Source organism: Lathyrus oleraceus, chromosome 7, assembly GCF_024323335.1.
Source record: "Lathyrus oleraceus cultivar Zhongwan6 chromosome 7, CAAS_Psat_ZW6_1.0, whole genome shotgun sequence".
In the NCBI taxonomy this organism is placed as follows: Eukaryota; Viridiplantae; Streptophyta; class Magnoliopsida; order Fabales; family Fabaceae; genus Lathyrus; species Lathyrus oleraceus.
Genome location: NC_066585.1, coordinates 6,574,857 through 6,592,266, shown reverse-complemented (window position 1 = coordinate 6,592,266; position 17,410 = coordinate 6,574,857). Strand labels below are relative to the sequence as shown.

General features: G+C 41.3%; 1 non-coding gene across 1 annotated transcript; it reads left to right on the top strand.

Annotated features, from left to right (window-relative positions):
* Positions 1–1,443: 1,443 nt before the first annotated feature.
* LOC127109220 (small nucleolar RNA R71) lies at positions 1,444–1,550 on the top strand. Its single transcript, XR_007796557.1, has one exon. It is a non-coding gene; the product is annotated as a small nucleolar RNA R71 (small nucleolar RNA).
* Positions 1,551–17,410: the final 15,860 nt, after the last annotated feature.

The following is a 17,410-nucleotide window of genomic DNA, read 5'->3' as shown; positions in this document are numbered from 1 at the left end:
GGAACATTTTCAAGAACTCCTACAGGATATCTAACGGAACGATCTGCTAGTTGCACAGACATTTTAGTTGGTCTTAATTCTCCCATTTCCAGTCTCTTGCATATGGATAAAGGCATAACACTGATACCGGCTCCTAAATCGCATAAGGCTTTATCTATGACAAATTTTCCTATGTGACAGGGTATAGAGAAACTACCAGGATCCTTAAGTTTTGGAGGCATATTCTGGATTATGGCGCTACATTCAGCAGAGAGTGTAACGGTTTCTCTATCTTCAAGTTTCCTTTTATTAGAAAGAATTTCTTTTAAGAACTTAGCATAGGAGGGCATCTGTGTAATAGCTTCTGTAAACGGGATTGTGACGTTTAATTGTTTTAGTAGGTCAACAAATTTTTTAAATTGGCTCGCGTCTTTGGTTTTAATAAGCCTTTGAGGGTAAGGGATAGGTGGTTTATAAGGTGGTGGAGGTACATAAGGTTCTTTCTTTTCTATGGTTTCCTTGTTACTCTCTTCCTTTTCCTTAGGTTTACTTTCTTCCTCAGTTGACTTTTTAGAGTTTTGGTTCTCAGTTCTTGGATCTACTGGTCCTTCCACTTCCGTTCCACTTCTTAGTATGATTGCATGAGCGTGGCTTTTCGGGTTAGGTTGGGGCTGTCCAGGAAATGTACCAGTTGGGGAAGCAGTAGGCGCTTGTTGTTGAGATACTTGTGATATTTGTGTTTCCAGCATTTTGTTATGGGTAGCCAGGGCATCTACTTTACTTGTTAGTTGTTTGATTTGTTCACTAGTGTGTATATTATGGTTTAAGAAATCTTTATTGGTTTGCTGTTGAGAAGCTATGAAGTTCTCCATCATGATTTCCAAGTTGGATTTCCTAGGAACGTTATTGTTAGATGTAGATGGGGTCGGCTTTTGATATCCCGGAGGTATAGCTGGGGCTTGATTTGGAGCTTGGCCTGGTGCGTATAAAGCATTATTACTCTTATATGAAAAATTTGGATGGTTCTTCCAGTTAGAGTTATAGGTATGTGAGTAGGGATTTCCTTGAGCATAATTCACTTGTTCTGCTTGGATTCCTGTTAGGAGTTGACAATCAGCAGGAGTGTGACCTTGGATTCCACAGACTTCGCAATTTTGAGTTGCGGCAACTACGATGGTTGGAGGTGATACATTTAAACTTTCAATTTTTTGGGCCAGAGCATCCACTTTTGCACTAACATGATCAAGACTACTTATCTCGTACATGCCACTTTTCGTTTGAGGTTTCTCTACCATTGTTCGATCGCTTCCCCACTGATAATGGTTTTGGGCCATGCTTTCGATAAGTTGATAAGCATCGGCATAAGGTTTATCCATAAGTGCACCACCTGCGGCGACGTCTATTCTTAACCTTGTGTTGTATAAGAGACCATTATAGAAGGTGTGAATTGCTAACCAGTCCTCTAAACCATGGTATGGACAAAGCCTCATCATGTCTTTGTATCTTTCCCATGCTTCGAAAAGAGACTCGTTATCTTTCTGTTTAAATCCATTTATCTGGGCTCTCAACATAGCTGTTTTGCTTGGAGGAAAATATCGGGCGAGAAAGACTTTCTTCAACTCGTTCCATGTGGTGACTGAGTTGGAAGGAAGAGATTGTAGCCATCTTCTAGCTTTATCTCTTAACGAGAAAGGAAAGAGACGAAGTCGAATTGCCTCTGAAGTAACACCAATAACTTTAACAGTATCAGCGTATTGGACAAATACGGATAAATGAAGGTTTGGATCCTCGGTGGGATTTCCAGAGAATTGATTTTGTTGCACTGCTTGTAGCAGCGAAGGTTTAAGTTCGAAGTTGTTTGCTTCGATTGCGGGTGGAGCAATACTCGAATGCGGCTCATCTTGCGATGGAGCGGCATAATCTCGAAGAGCACGAGCTGGTTCTGCCATCTCGGGTATAGGCGAAGGAAGAAGATTTTTGAGGTCGGGCACGTCGATAGGAGGGAGATTGTTTGGAGCACGATATTCCCGAATTCGTCGTAAGACTCGGAGATATAGTTCGATGTCGTTGATTCGTAAGTAAAACGGCTCGCCTTGTGAGCGAGTGTGTGGCATACAAATCAACGAAAGAAAAAAGAAAAATAAAAATGCCTTAGTCTCTACAGCGTAACAGAAGAGTTACGATATCGACTAAATAAAAGTCCCCAGCAACGGCGCCAAAAACTTGATCGCGACTTTATGAGTCGATTGGGGTACTAACTGCAAGTGCACAGTTCTATCGCGTAGTTTTAAAAGATATCGATCCCACAGGGACTTATGAATCGATATACCATTTTCTAAGGTTACTTCGTAAAGCTAAGGCGGATGATACTTTGGTTGTTTTGGGGAAAAGTTAAAACTAAAATAAGATCTAGGTTAAATATCAATTAAGCGGATATCAGTATGTAGTTCGTCGTAATTAGGGAATCAATTCTTCGTTGGTTTCTTGGTTTTAAAATAAATCTTTTCAGTGGACACTATTGATTAAAAGTCTTTTCTCAAACTCTCGCTCTGTTGAATAGACTATGACTTTATATTAACGTAGCTGTCACTTATTGGTTAAGTCCAAAATCACTTTTTGAAAACAATAGAATCTATAGAAACTCTTTTTAAGAAAATACTAATCGTTTTAAACACCCTCGTCTCAAACTCTCGCTCTATTGACTTAGATTATATAATTAAATTCAAATGCTTAACTCTCGTCCTCACATCCAACTTTTAAAAATAATTTTTGAAAAAGATTAGAATTTAATTAACTCTAAAAATTGCTTTCGCCCTGATCTAGAATTAATGTCCAATTTACACTGTCCAGTTAAAAACTCAAACTTTCGCTCTATTGATTTTAACTTCTTTAGTCTTTTACTCTCGTACAAAAACCTTGGTATTAAACCTGTAAATTGAGACCATAAAAAGAGTGATTTTATTTTTAAACGTAATTAAACCAACTTAGTTTTGATTCCTTCATTCCGCTTACTTTACATACCGATACCTAAATAAATTAGCCGGACATGCTAAATAGATCTAAACAATCATCATGCTTAAATAAATCCATCTCAGGCAAACAATATAAATAAACAATAATGCAGGGCATATATAAATTCAAACAATAATTAAAGAACCTGAATAATTAATAGCAATCTTGAACACTCCACCACAGACCGGTTGGATTTGTTCTTGAATTCTTCAATCGGACAGGAAAATAAAAGTGAAGGAATAAAAATCTAGGGTCTAACGTAAGGTTAGATCCAGTAAAAGATACACAATAATTTCCGGTGTAGAAACTATTGTGTGAAAAATTAATTAAGTGCTGAAAGATTGATTGGAAAATAAAATAAAAATTGCAAATAAAGTAAAAACTGTAAAAAGGTAATGCTGTAAAGTATGCTTGTACGGCTGGAAGAGAAAAATTGAACGAAGCAGAGAGAGCTTTAGGGTTGGAAGGAGGTGACTATTTATACTAGTCTACCCTGTAACGGTTTCCAAAAGTCCTTTCCGTAAAATGGTCTTAAGGTTCCAAGGGTCAAGCGTAACAATAGGCTTCAACGTGCCTCTGTTGCGCTTCTGAAGCCAAAAATATAGGAGAATGGTGTGACGTCCGTCACACCATGTGTTACGCTCGTAACACAAGGCAACAGGGCGTGACGCTCGTCACAGGCTCAGCGTTCATGGCTTGTATTTTTGGGTTGGGCTTAGGTGAAATTTCTTCTCTTCATTTCTTTTTGCACCTCCTTTTCTTCCTTTTTCACTTATGCTTCAAATAAGCTACCTGAGATAAATAGAAGGAAAAATACCCAGTAGTATCGAATAAAATGAAATAAATTGAAGCGAACAATAATATAATATAATTAAATCGAGTCCAAGAATGTGATATAGTTTCATCTTATCAGTTGTAAATCATGTGACTGCATTAACAGGAAGATGGGGTTCTGATGAAGAGTATAATTGTAACACCTCAAAATTTGCCCTCCTCTCTGGGGACTAGCTTAACATATTACATTGCATTTCTTAGGTCATTAGGCATTGCATATTTGCATATCATGTGGTTACATTGTGCAAGTCATCCCTCAAAAGTCTTGGTCAGAAGATAAGAGGTTGGGATTCAAGCTGAGGGTTTTCATTGATTGAATGGACTGGATCATTAGCCATCTGAGGGTGTGTGATTCAAATTAGGGTTTCATGATTTCTCAAGGAGATTGGTCTTCATCTTGGTTGAAATGATACATCATCATCATCATGGTTTTGTTATTATCCAGAAGATTCAAGAGATTGATCAGGTACCTTGAGATTAGGGTTTTGACCACTGGTCAACCCTAATCAGTTGCATTGGGCCAATCAGGACATGGCAAGGAGATGGGGTCTACAATGGATATGGGGATCATCATGTGACTATATTGAGTTTATGGAGGCTAGGGTATCATCTTTGAGCCATTTCATCAGAAGTTTGAGGCTCAACTTGATCAGTGCATGGCCAAATTCATCTATCAATTGAAAAAGTCAACTGTGGTCAACTGTGCTTGATTTTATGGATTTGGAGGTGGGAGAGAGTTGGATACACTTCATTCATGTTGAAACAAGTTTCATTTGACATTTCAAACATCAAGAATGAAGAAAATAAAGTCAGACAAAAAGTTGCCAAAAATAGAAAGTGACTTGTAATGGAAGTTTCCAAAAATGGAAAGTTTTTCACCACAAAATTACATGTCCAAAAAAGCTTCAAATGAAATTCTGTTCAACATGAAAGTTGTAGATCTTGCTCTCACCTTTCCAAAAAGTCCAAGAACTTGAATTTCCCATGTATGGTTGACAAGTTATGGTCCATTCATTTTCCAAAAATGCCTATAATCAAAGTGGCATAACTTTCACATGGAATGTCCAATTTGGGTGATCTTTCTTTGAGCAAACCCCATTTCACATGTACTTTCATGTTGCATAATCAAAATTCATCAAAAATGGTCAAGGCAAAAAGTCAAATTTCAAGTGGACTCTTTTGAATTTTTGGTGTGAACATGTGATTTTGAGAAATACAAGAGATATGCACATGAAACCACTTCCACCACACTCCAAATGCCAAATATGACTTGTGTGAGCTGTTATCTTACTGTTACATTGCCAATTCACAAAGGTCATTTTTGGACTTTCACTAAAAGTGGCATTTTCACTAGTCAAGCCAATTTTTGCTAATGATGATTAAGAGGTGGATTAAGGAGATGGTATATAATGTTAATCATAACAGAAATTGCAAATCACATTCCATTTCTCAAGAACCTAACTGTTTTTCCCTCCAATTCTCTCAAATTCTCCAAAACTTCATCACATTTTTTTCATCAATTCTTGTTGATTTCTTCATCAAACTTGCTCGTGTTCATTGGATCTACACTCCATAAGCAATTGTGAGTAACTGTTTTGCTGAATTCGTGCCAAAATCTTCAAGAAATTGGACTGTCCAAAGCTTGCACAACAATGGAGTTTTGAAGATTCTTGCAATTGGTGCTGTTTCGAGCTAGCCTAATCACTCCATTCAACTTCCTCATCAATAAGCATCATCTGTTTTTGCAATTGGTACGTGGAATCAAGCTGAATCGCATCTGCCATCATCATAAGGTGCAAATTCGATTTCCTTAATTATGTAAATCATTATATGGCTTTTGTAGAGCTTTCAACATAGATCATCATGATGTTCATAGTTTTTGATTTGGTTGAGAATTGAATGAGAAATCTGAATTTGAAGTTTGATATGCATTTCTTTTTTGGATCGATCCCGTTGCTATGTTGAGAATTAGGAGAAATCGTTTACATATCCTTAATCCTTGTTGGAAGACGGTTCTAATGATTATAAGTTTGTTGATTTTGGTTGAGATTGGATGTTCTTCATTTTCTGGATTTTCTGGACTGTTCGTGATGAAGAACGCGATGAACAGTGTGTTTGATCCATTTTTTCCCTTTCCATTTTGAATATGTCGTTTGCCGCGCCCACCGTCCAATGAGAACGCGCCAACGCTTCTAATTGAAGCGGCGTCGTTTTGCCCTGGCGCTTTAATATTACAGAAATGCCATTATCAGCTTATTTTGTTTTATTTCTTATTTCTTATTTTTTTTATTTCAATTCCATTTTTGATGCTTGATCTTTAGAAAATCATAATTGCTTCATTTTTTATCCAAATTGAGTGAGGTTTTTTTCATGATGCTCCTTATGATGTTTAGAATTTAATCATGATTTTTGTGCACTTGTAAAAAATTAAAATACTTAGGGTTTGATTGAATGTGTCACATTTGTACATGCCATGCCATATCTTTCATAAAATGATGATGCTTTCAAATAAATGGATGAAATTGTTTGTGCATATTCTGGACACTTTGATGGTAATTTTCATGTGTGGTTTGTAATTTTTGGACACTTGGTTGAGGAGATATTAATTTTTGAATTGAGGTGTGACAATTTGTGTCACACCAAGCTTGATGAATTTCATGATTTTATTTTCCTTGCTTAGGGATGTTGAATTGAGCCAATTTTTTGTATGAATGAGCATATATATGTTGAGATCACATGAGAATTTTTCTGGAATTTTTGCTTGCATCTCCTAATTGATTGGAATTTTCTCTTCTGTTGGCTCATTTTGTAACATTTTGTGATACATGATTGTATTTTGCTTGTGAAATTCTCATGATTAATTGGATGAATGTGAAATTTGGTGGAGTGATTCTAGACACATTATAGGTCATTGTGGTTTTGATCCCATTCATTTATCATGTATTGTCACTGTTTTATGATTTTTGGAAGTTGATGTTTGTTTGGATACCATGTGTTGGCTTGCTTGAACTTGTCTGAACTTTATGAATTTAATTTCCATACTTCCATTGATCCAAATGAGCTGAAAATTGATATGCTATTCATTGAATGTGTCCTGTTTAGGTTGGAATTTTTGTGGAATTAATTGAATTATTTTGGTATGCTTTTGATTGAGATCTTTCTGTTTGGTCATTTGGAGTTGCAAATTGCATGTTTGATGCTATTTTGTGCATAAAATGATAATGGTGAATGATATGAGCATGGGACCAATTGCATTTGCTTTTGATTTGTTTGAATGTGATTTTGGATAATTTTCACTTGCTGTTTTGATTTTTTCATCCCCTTTGGACCCTAGGCTTGGCCTAGTGGTCTAGTTTCTCATGTTTGGTTTGGATTTTCAGGTTGAGATGCAAAAGCCTTAAGGAGAAAATTGCAAGTTGATTGAATTGACTTGTGAATTGTTTATGACTAACATTGGCTTTGTGTTGTAGGGTTTTATGCTTGAGTTTGAGCTCATGGCTTGCACTTATGTGCATTAACTTGTGTTGACTGTACAAATTGACTGTTTGACTTTTGCTGTTTACTGTTGGTTTGTCTGAGCACTGATGATACTTGATTGATTTCAGGTACATTTAGTTGCTTACAGTTCCTTGAGAACTTGCTTGCTGTTGCTTGGTTTTTAAACCAATTGAGGTAGAATTTCTATTCTCCATGTAGTCTGGAAGACCTGGCCTGTTACTTGGCCAGGCACCTGTCTGAAGTCCTCCTTAAGAGGCGATGTTTATGCTTGTTTACTTTTTGTGCCAAGCAGGTAAAGACCTTGATTAAGGCAATTGGTGGATCAAAGAGATATGCAATCTATCTCCCACTATTCTGTTGAGTCGTTCCTCTGCTCACACAACTGGTGTTGATGCATTGGGACACAAACCCAAGATCTTGTGCTGTTGCACAGTCGAGTCAGAGTCTTGAGCGTAGAAGGGTTCCTCCATTCTGGACCCACGCTCCTTTGTCTGAAGCTCTCCCTGGTCAGGGATAAGAGCTGTGAAGTCTAATCTTCACTCACCTTTCATCAGCTTCACCCTGACTCTCAATGTCAGGGTTAAGAGCTAAACACCACCCTTGTACAGATGACTTGCCTTGGCAGTCTGACCCTTGTTTGAGCCTCACTTGACTGGATATAGTGTGTGCTAAATGTGAAATGTTTGATTTATTTTGCTTATGCTTGCATGCTTGCTTTTTCCTGGTTAGGATTAGCTTGCTGTTGTGCAAGTAGATAGAGAACCATAACATAGGGCAATGATGCATGATAACACCTAGGCTCGAGTCCAGCTCCCTAGTAGTGCGTCTCCCTTTGTATCTGGTTAAAATTTCTTTCCCGTTCAGGGGAACTACGTCGCCCTGATCCTCATACCAAATGAGGTACATAGGCAGGAGACCGTGCGAGGTCTCTCCGGGCACTTTTTTTCCTTTTTGTGTGTGTTTTCTTGTTAACCCTCTTGTGTGTCAGGATATGGATGTAAGCCCAGCGATTGGCTGTCCGTATCCTGAGTGTGTTTGTTTGGTTCGGAAGCCGATGTAAGTCCAACAATTGGCATTCGGGTTCCAAGTTTGCCCGTGTTTGTGTGTGTCTTGTTTGGCGTGCGTGAGCCGAACTACGGCAGCTCTGATTCTCGTTCCAGACGAGATACGTAGGCATAGGATGCGATATCCTAGCGAGCCCTCTCCTCCTTTTCCCCACCTGTGTTATCTTCGGTGTGTGTGTGTGATGTTCGTTTTAGCAACCTATTCTTTCTTTTAGAGTGTGGATCCCGTCGAGTACGACGGACGTGAGGGGTGCTAATACCTTCCCCTCGCGTAACCGACTCCCGTACCCTTTCTCTTTGGTCGCGAGACCATGCTTTTTCCAGGTTTACTCTGAGCGTTTCCTTTCCCTCTTTTGGGATAAATAACGCACGGTGGCGGCTCTGTGTTGTTTTTGTTTCAGCCCGCCGGTTGTTTTTCGCGGATGCGACAGCTGGCGACTCTGCTGGGGAGCCACAAGATGTTGACCTGTGCTGGTCCATCTTCCCTAAGCGAGTCTCTCCTAGCGTTCTAGGATAGTTTAGGTTGCATGTGTTCTATTTATTGCATTTGTTATTCTGATTGTGTATATATTTGCATTAATGTCTGCATGCATCATACTATCATGTTGCCGTCCTCTGTGCAGGTGGTTCCTCTGTTTTGGGGTGGGTGTTCTGAGTGGGGCTAAAACCCAGGCCCGAGTATACACCTAGGATTAGTGTGGTCTCACGTTCCTCACATGCCGGTTGGGCATGCTGTTGCGACATGACATACCACAAGCCGGACGAGGTTCATCTGAGAGTGCTTTTCCTCAGTGGGGTTTTCCACTTTGGTTGGGTTACCTCTTTTGAACTATTGACTCTGGTGACCGATCATTTCCCGGATCTTTGGTTTAGACGGTCTTAAGGGAGCTACAATGGCACACCCGAAAGGGCAAACCCATTGAGTATCTCTGCCCGATTGTCGAGGCTATTATCCGCCGTAGGATGACCTGATTAGAATTTACCTGTGAGGGGAGGGTGATTCTTACAGATGCATGTTCAGATGGTGATTTTGATGGTGACTTTTGGTTCAGTTGATCAGAGTCCTATTTATAAGTCGGATTTATGGCCGTTTATTTCCGAAACGCCGGAGTGCTGTCCGTGTATTTATCAGTGGGGATCCGTTTATTTCAGGATTCCCCGGGCCGATTCAGAGATGGTTATGGGTATCTGCTCAGAGATTGTCTGATGATGATGGTGATGTATCTTCCGTTTATTTCGGAAACCTCGAGTCGGATTTGTGGCTACATATTCTTTCAGATGGTTGTGATCAGTTCAGAGATCAGGGCTGTGACTCAGAGCAACAGATGATCAGATGACTTGGAGGATGGCACAATGCATCGCATTCATTCATCAGCATCATTACATATTGCATTTACCTGCATCTAACACATGTTTATCCATATGCAGGGACATTTTGATCGAGATCCTGGTTGAGAGACTCTCTGCTCAGATATGAGGCCCGGTTTGAAGGACGATGTCGCTTACAGTTTCTTTGACCCAGAGATCGGTGGGCTGAAGGATATGATAGCATTGATTGCACCCGACCATGTGGGGATGTTTCGTGAGACGTATGGGGGTATTTTGAAGATGGTTTTCAGACTCACTGACAGAGACAGGACCGCCATTCATACTCTCCTCCAGTTCTATGATCCTGGTTTGAGATGTTTTGTCTTCCCAGATTACTTACTCGGACCTCTGATGGAGGATTATGCTGATATCTTGGGCATTCATATCAGGAATCAGGTCCCTTTCTATGCTACAAAGGAAGAGCCTGATATTGGTGGGATTTCCCGTGCTCTTTATTTGAGTCCGGAGGTGGTTAAGGGGAGTCTGAAAGAGAAGGGGAAGTTGCCTGGTTTTCGTCTGAGTTTCCTGGAAGCTAAGGCTAAGGAGCAGGCAGAGTTGGGTAATTGGAACACAGTCTGTGCTTTGATTGCTGCGGGCATTTATGGGATCATTCTGTTTCCTAACCAGAAGAGCTTCGTGGACATTAATGCCATCCGCTTGTTTGTTCAGAGGAATCATATCCCTACCTTGATCGGAGATGTCTATTACTCGGTCCATAACAGGAACGAGAAGCGGCGTGGGGGATTGATTCGATGTTGCGCTCAGTTGCTATACAAGTGGTTTATGGGATATTTGCCTACCAAGGGTGCTTTTGTTCTGCTTGGCCAAAATGTTGATTGGGCGACCAAGCTGATGGGTTTGAGGGCCAAAGACATAGCTTGGACTCACAATAGTGGGGTTGGACAGGATTTCATCTGCAGTTGTAGGGGTTTTCCCAATGTGCCACTTATAGGAGTTCAGGGTTGCATTAATTATAACCCGACACTTCTTAAGAGGCAAATGGGATTCGCTATGGAGCTTCCTCCGTTCAAGAGTGAGGTTCAGGAGACTTTGTACTTCCCAGCTGAGGGCAATCAGGCCAGGTTGAAGCAGGTAGCTGAGGCATGGCGTAGCATTCAAAGGAAAGGCAAGGTTTCTTGGGGTAGAGCTAATAACAGATCTTTTCCTCCGTTTGATGACTGGCTCAGTAAGAGAGTGGAGCTTACTTGTCTACCATTTCCCATGGTCGATCCTTGGTATCCGTTGATTGAGGAATCTCCTTCTTCTGTTGGTATGGATGAGTTCCTAGAGATGAAGCGGGAGAGAGATCAGTTGCTTGCAGAGAAAGCGGAATTGGAGATGACTGTTGCTCGGGTTCAGATGGCTAATCAGGAGATCAGAGTGAAGATGGAAGATCAGGACAAGCGACATGCCCTGGAAGCAAAGCGCTTTGAGATGGATACTGCCTACTATGGGAAGGTCAGTCAGGCTTTAGCATCTTCAACAAAGGAGCACGACGTCACCAAAGAGAGATTGGCTAGAGCTTCAAAGGTCATTGAAGAGGAGAAGAGGAGGCAAATCCTCGTGAGAGATCAGAGAGACGCCAGAGCCAGAGTCCTTGCTGCAGAGTGGGAAGCGGAGAAAGCAAAGATCATCGCCGAGAGGGATCACTACATTGTTGAGAGGGATCATTACTTCAGGCAGATGAAGATTCACCAGAAAGAGGTGGGGAGATTACAGCAGGAGAATACCGAGCTCAGGTTCGCCGCAGAGTTCGCGAAGATGGTTGATGAGATAGGGCCATCTGTGGGACCCTCATCAGACTAGCTTTATCATTTGTGTGGATTACCGTCAGGCTTGTTGACGAAATTCATTTTGCTTGTATTTCTTTCCCGATTCTGGAGACTTGTATCTGATTTGATGTATGACTATGTGTCATACCCCAAAATTTGCCCATTAATATTTCAAGACATTTCAGGGCACTCCGACTCATTTTATGACACTTAAAGGAACAAAGGCCCAGTTCGCGAATGACCCAAACTGGCCTACACGCTCACCCAGTGATAATATGAAAGTGGTTTATTTGGAAGCGGAGGAAAAGGGGTGCAAAAAGAAAAGAAAACGAACCAAACAGCAAAGCCCAGCCCAAAGCGCAAGACACAAATGTTGTGCCTGTGACGGACGTCACAGAGGGCGTGACGAGCGTCACGCAACACAGCCCTGTGACGGGCGTCACACATGGTGTGACGAGCGTCACGCAACACACCCCTGTGACGGGCGTCACACATGGTGTGACGAACGTCACACCATTCCCCTACTTTGTAGGCGCAGGTAACGCTTCGGAGACTTGAAGATCCGTTGAGGAATGTTGGGCCCTGCATCCACTATATCCATGCGCACGTTGAAGACTTTTTGGGCAGCATGCATGACCTAATGACACTAATATAAATAGCCACCTTGAAAACCTAAAAAGGGGGCTTTTTTCACATTCCTTTTTCCGTAGCCGTTTTCGCTTTTGCACATTTACTTTTCCAACAGCTTAGGCATTGTGTTTTACAAGACTACTGTTTAACTTACCCCGGGTAACCCTAAAGGAAACCCTGAAGGAAAAGCCGGCGGCCGCAAAGCTACCTCCGTCCAATTCAATCCGGCTCGCCAACTCAAGGGTGCAATTCGATTGCAAACAGGTTTGCATTATTATTACAGCTTCATTTTCTCAATTTGCATGCGATATCGCTTTATGTTCTTAACTTGCGTGTGACATCATAATTTAACTCATAAATATATTTGAGGTTTGCATGTGGACTTAAGTATGCCTGGATACTTTGAATTGTTATAATGGATGCCGCTGTTTCTTCGCTCTGTTTTGATACTTGCCCACCTGACCTGTTTTACTATAACTATGCTTTGCTTACCTGATACTATCACTGCTTTGGTGTAATCTTCGATTACACCCCGATTTGGTATTCTAACCCGTTTGCTGAATTTTGCAAAGGTTCATATGTCCCAGGAAAAGATTGTCGTTAGGTCTTCCACTTTATTTGTGGGATACCATTGTGAAGGCTCACCCTAAATTGCCTAATTAATTTTAATATGTTAATTTTAATAATTAATTTTAATGTGTTAATTTTAATAATTAATTTAATGTAATTTTAATGCATTGATTTTAATGTGGAGGCTCATCCTCATTACCTACTTAACTTTAAAACATGACCTTTAAATAAGTGATCTTGGACCTCTTTTTGCTGCCTTACGGTACTACGGTATAACGGTCATGTCCCGCGAATGTGGGGATACCCTTAGCAATGGCCCTGCGATTAAATCATCATAAAATAAATCATGGTCCCACGGATGTTGCCTTCGAAAATACGACTTTGTCCCTCGATGTCCCTTCGGCGTAGCCTACGGTTAAATGATGATAGTCCCTTCGAATGCTAAGGTATCCTCACAACTGTTGCCTTCAATGACCGATCGACGACCCTACGATGACCCTTCAACATCCCAAGGATAAAACTACTTACTTCTCAATAGTAAGGACAGTTTTACCCTCATAAGGATGGGAAATGCCCGGAAAGACCTCGGACAGGTACAACCTTAATTGCTCATTCATAATAAAAAATACTTTTCCCACCTTACACCTTTCAAACATCCTTTTTAGAAAATCACCACTTAGCATACATCCGTACTAGGATCATTGCCAAGTTATATTTTTCTAAACCATCTTTAAAATTAAGAGGGATAACCACTTTGTATACATTCATGCAAGAATCATTACAAAGTTAACTTCTCATTTTCAAAACATCTTTCATACATTTCTCAACCACTTTTTCAAACCTAGAAAACATAAATGATTGAGCAATTAAGAGCCCATGGATAACCATGGATACGAGGGGTGCCTAACACCTTCCCTTCGTATAAAGTACCTCCCGAACCTAAGAATTTAAAATTAAGGTCTTTCCTGTTCTTTTCCACCTTTCCTTATGGGATAAAAGAAAAGTCGGTGGCGACTCTTGCTAACCGCGACATTGCGATTAAAAACATACTAAGTCAGTTCACCGTATGACAGAACTGGCGACTCTGCTGGGGAATAAAAAGAGAGGTCCATCTTAAAAAAAAAATATATATATATATATATCATTTATGTTTTCCTTCTTTTAAGGGGGGCTTTGAGTGAAAGATCCTACACCCGGATCTAGTGTACCTTAGGTAAGTAGCAATAGATCATCGCGACTATCCGGCGTATACTGGAATGGTTAAAATGATAGCTACGGTTAATGTGACACTTTGGTTGTCCTGATGGTCCTCATGTTATTTGAGGAAAAATTTGGCTTCCGCGTGGTGTCATCAAAGCATTAACCAGACCTCTAGAACCCTAATTGACTCATCCTAGCCATTAGAAAGTAGTGAGATAACTGACTTCGGTTCCGACTGAGGTTGGTTGATACTCGATGCTACACTCTTTGAGATTGGACTTTAGGAAAGCTTCGGTCAACCACTTGGTGTTGCACTGAAGTGGACCCAAAGAAAGGTCGATGATCTGAGATCCTTCTAGAACCCAGTTACTATTCTAGGACAGGTTGAACCAACCAAACTTCAGTGGGGAGGGTACTTACCTATGGAACTCATGCAAGCCTTAAAACCTAGGAATGATGGTTGTATGACTTGCTTGTGCTTGTTATTTATTTAACATCATAACATCATAACATCATAACATCATGACATCATAACATTGAACTAACCATTTCAAGGACTTAGGGATTTAACTTTGCTCTGTTTTGTATGAAAAAAAAACAAAAACAAAAACAAAAAAAAAAAGTTTCCCTTTTCGGTAGTTTATGCAAAGTTAAATTCCAAAAGTCCTTGAAAACATTTCATACATTGCATAGCATAACATGACATTGCATAACATGTACTCTAAAAGGATCAGTATTCTCACGATTTTCCTTCAAACAGAAAAATGGATCTCGAGCAAACTGTCAAAGATCTCCAGACACAGAATGCTCAGTTCAAGGAGATGATGCTAAGCTTATCCAAGGGGCAGGAGGAACTGAAGGCTCTTTTGGCCGAAAAGAAGAAGGACAAGAAAGCTGTGAGCTTCATTAACCCGGGCAGAAGGCGTAAAGGACAGGCTACGGGAATCAAATTTGGAATCCCGAATGGTCCAGAGGAGGGGGCGGAAATTGATTCAGAGGAGGAGAATCCTGATTTCTCTAACCCTGAGGATGAAGACGAAGAGTACGAAGGTGAACAGTACTCTCCAAGAGATGATAAGTACAAACTGCTGGAAGAACGCATGCTAGCCATGGAGGGTCAGAAGACACCTGGTCTGGATTTCGAAAGTTTGGGTCTGGTCTCCGATGTGACCATTCCTCGCAAATTCAAAATCCCCACTTTCACTAAGTACGATGGTGCATCCTGTCCTCAGATGCATTTAAGGGCTTATGTGAGAAAGATTCAGCCGCATACCACTGATAAGAAACTGTGGATCCACCTCTTCCAAGAAAGTCTGTCTGGCACTCAGTTGGAATGGTATTATCAGCTCGAGAGTTCTGACATCCGCACCTGGACTGATTTAGCAACGGCTTTCTATAAGCAGTACCAGTATAATTCTGAATTAGCACCTACTCGGCTACAGTTGCAAAACATGGCCATGGGATCTAAAGAAAGCTTCAAAGAGTATGCTCAGAAATGGAGAGATTTGGCTGGCAGAGTCAAACCCCCTATGACTGACCGAGAATTAGTAGACTTGTTCATGGGTACCCTGACTGGCCCATTCTACAGCCATCTACTGGGGAGTTCTTCATCAGGTTTCACTGAACTTATACTGACGGGTGAACGGGTGGAGAGCGGCCTTCGAAGTGGAAAGATACATGCAGCTACTTCTACAAGCAGTAAGAAGTCCTATCATGGGAAGAATGAATCGAATGCTGTGTATGGTCAGAAGAATCATAATAGGAAAAATGGTGACCATGCCGTTGGAGCAGTGACAATCGCAGCCCCGCCAGCTCAAAACTTCCAGCAAAGACAAGACAGACCAAGAAGGCAGTTTACCAAGCTCAATATGACTTTAGCACAAGCACTGCAAAGCATGCTGAAGGTAAATTTAATCACTCTCAGAGGTCCTCCTGCAAATGTCAACACTGCTTCGCCTCGTTATAATCCCAATGCCAGGTGTGCATATCACTCCGATAGCCCTGGGCATGATACAAACGATTGTTGGCTGTTGAAGAATAAGATTCAGGACATGATCGACGCTGGGGAAATTGAGTTCGAGCCTCCGGAGACCCCTAATGTCATCACCGCTCCTATGCCTAATCATGACAAAGCTGTTAATGCTCTCGATGACGGTTCTCTCATCACTACTGTAGCGGACTTAACATCTCCTCTCCCGATCATAAAGAGGAATTTATTGCAAGCTGGTTTATTTCCAGGTTGTACTGAAGATTGCAATCTCTGCATACTCCGGCCCGAAGACTGTTTGAAATTGAAGAATGGTATCCAACGACTGATGGACGATCGTACAATCCTCTTTGAAAGGGTTTCTAAGGCAGAAAACCCTATTGAAGAAGTATCTGTGATTGCGAGGTCCAAGATTCCAGTGAAGATAACTGCTCCCAGAATACCTGTGAAGATTATTGCTGAGCCCAGAGTAGCTCCCCTGATCATTACTACCCCTGGCCCAGTACCATATTCCTCGAGCAAAGCCATTCCGTGGAATTATGGGGGTGATGTTTACATCCATGGTGTAAAGCAAGTTGGCAATTCTGCTAATCCTAATGACATTGTTGGGACTAGTAAGGTTACTCGAAGCGGAAGGATCTTCTCTCCAGAGATCTCACCTCCGGTTCCCGAAAACCGAGGAAAGGAACCAGTCAACCCTTCTCAGTCAGAGACACCGATCGAAGCTACTACTGAAGACGTTGCCAAACGAGAAATGGAGGAAGTGCTGAAAATCATCCGCAAGAGTGATTTTGATGTGGTAGAACAGTTGGGGCATACCCCTTCCAAAATCTCGATGTTGTCCTTGTTGTTATCCTCTGAATCTCATGCCAATGCCTTGATAAAATTCCTGAAGACTGCCCATGTACCTCAAGAGACCTCCGTCGATCAGTTCGAAAACTATGTTGCTAACCTGACTGTTGACGACGGCCTAGGTTTTTCCAATGCTGACCTGACACCAGCGGGAAAGAATCATAATAAGGCCCTGCATATCTCCATTGAGTGTAAAGGGATCACCCTGTCCCATGTGCTGATCGATAATGGCTCTTCTTTGAATGTGTTACCGAAAGCCGTGCTCGAGAAACTTGACTGCAAGAGCGTTGAACTGAAGCCTAGTGACATTGTGGTGCGGGCTTACGATGGTGCAAAGAGTGTTGTCCACGGCGAAGTTGTTCTCCCTATCAAGATAGGACCTCAGGTTTTCAACACTACCTTTTATGTAATGAACATTCGTCCTGCCTACTCCTGCCTATTGGGGCGCCCTTGGATTCATGAGGCAGGTGCTGTAGCTTCGTCTCTCCATCAAAAGCTAAGGTATCCAATAGAGGGTAAGATCGTCACTGTGTGTGGGGAAGAAGAATACATTGTCAGTAGTGTGCATACCTTCAGATACGTCGAAATGGATGGTGAATTCTTCGAGACTCCAACTCAGTCATTTGAAGTGGTTTCCCCGCCCG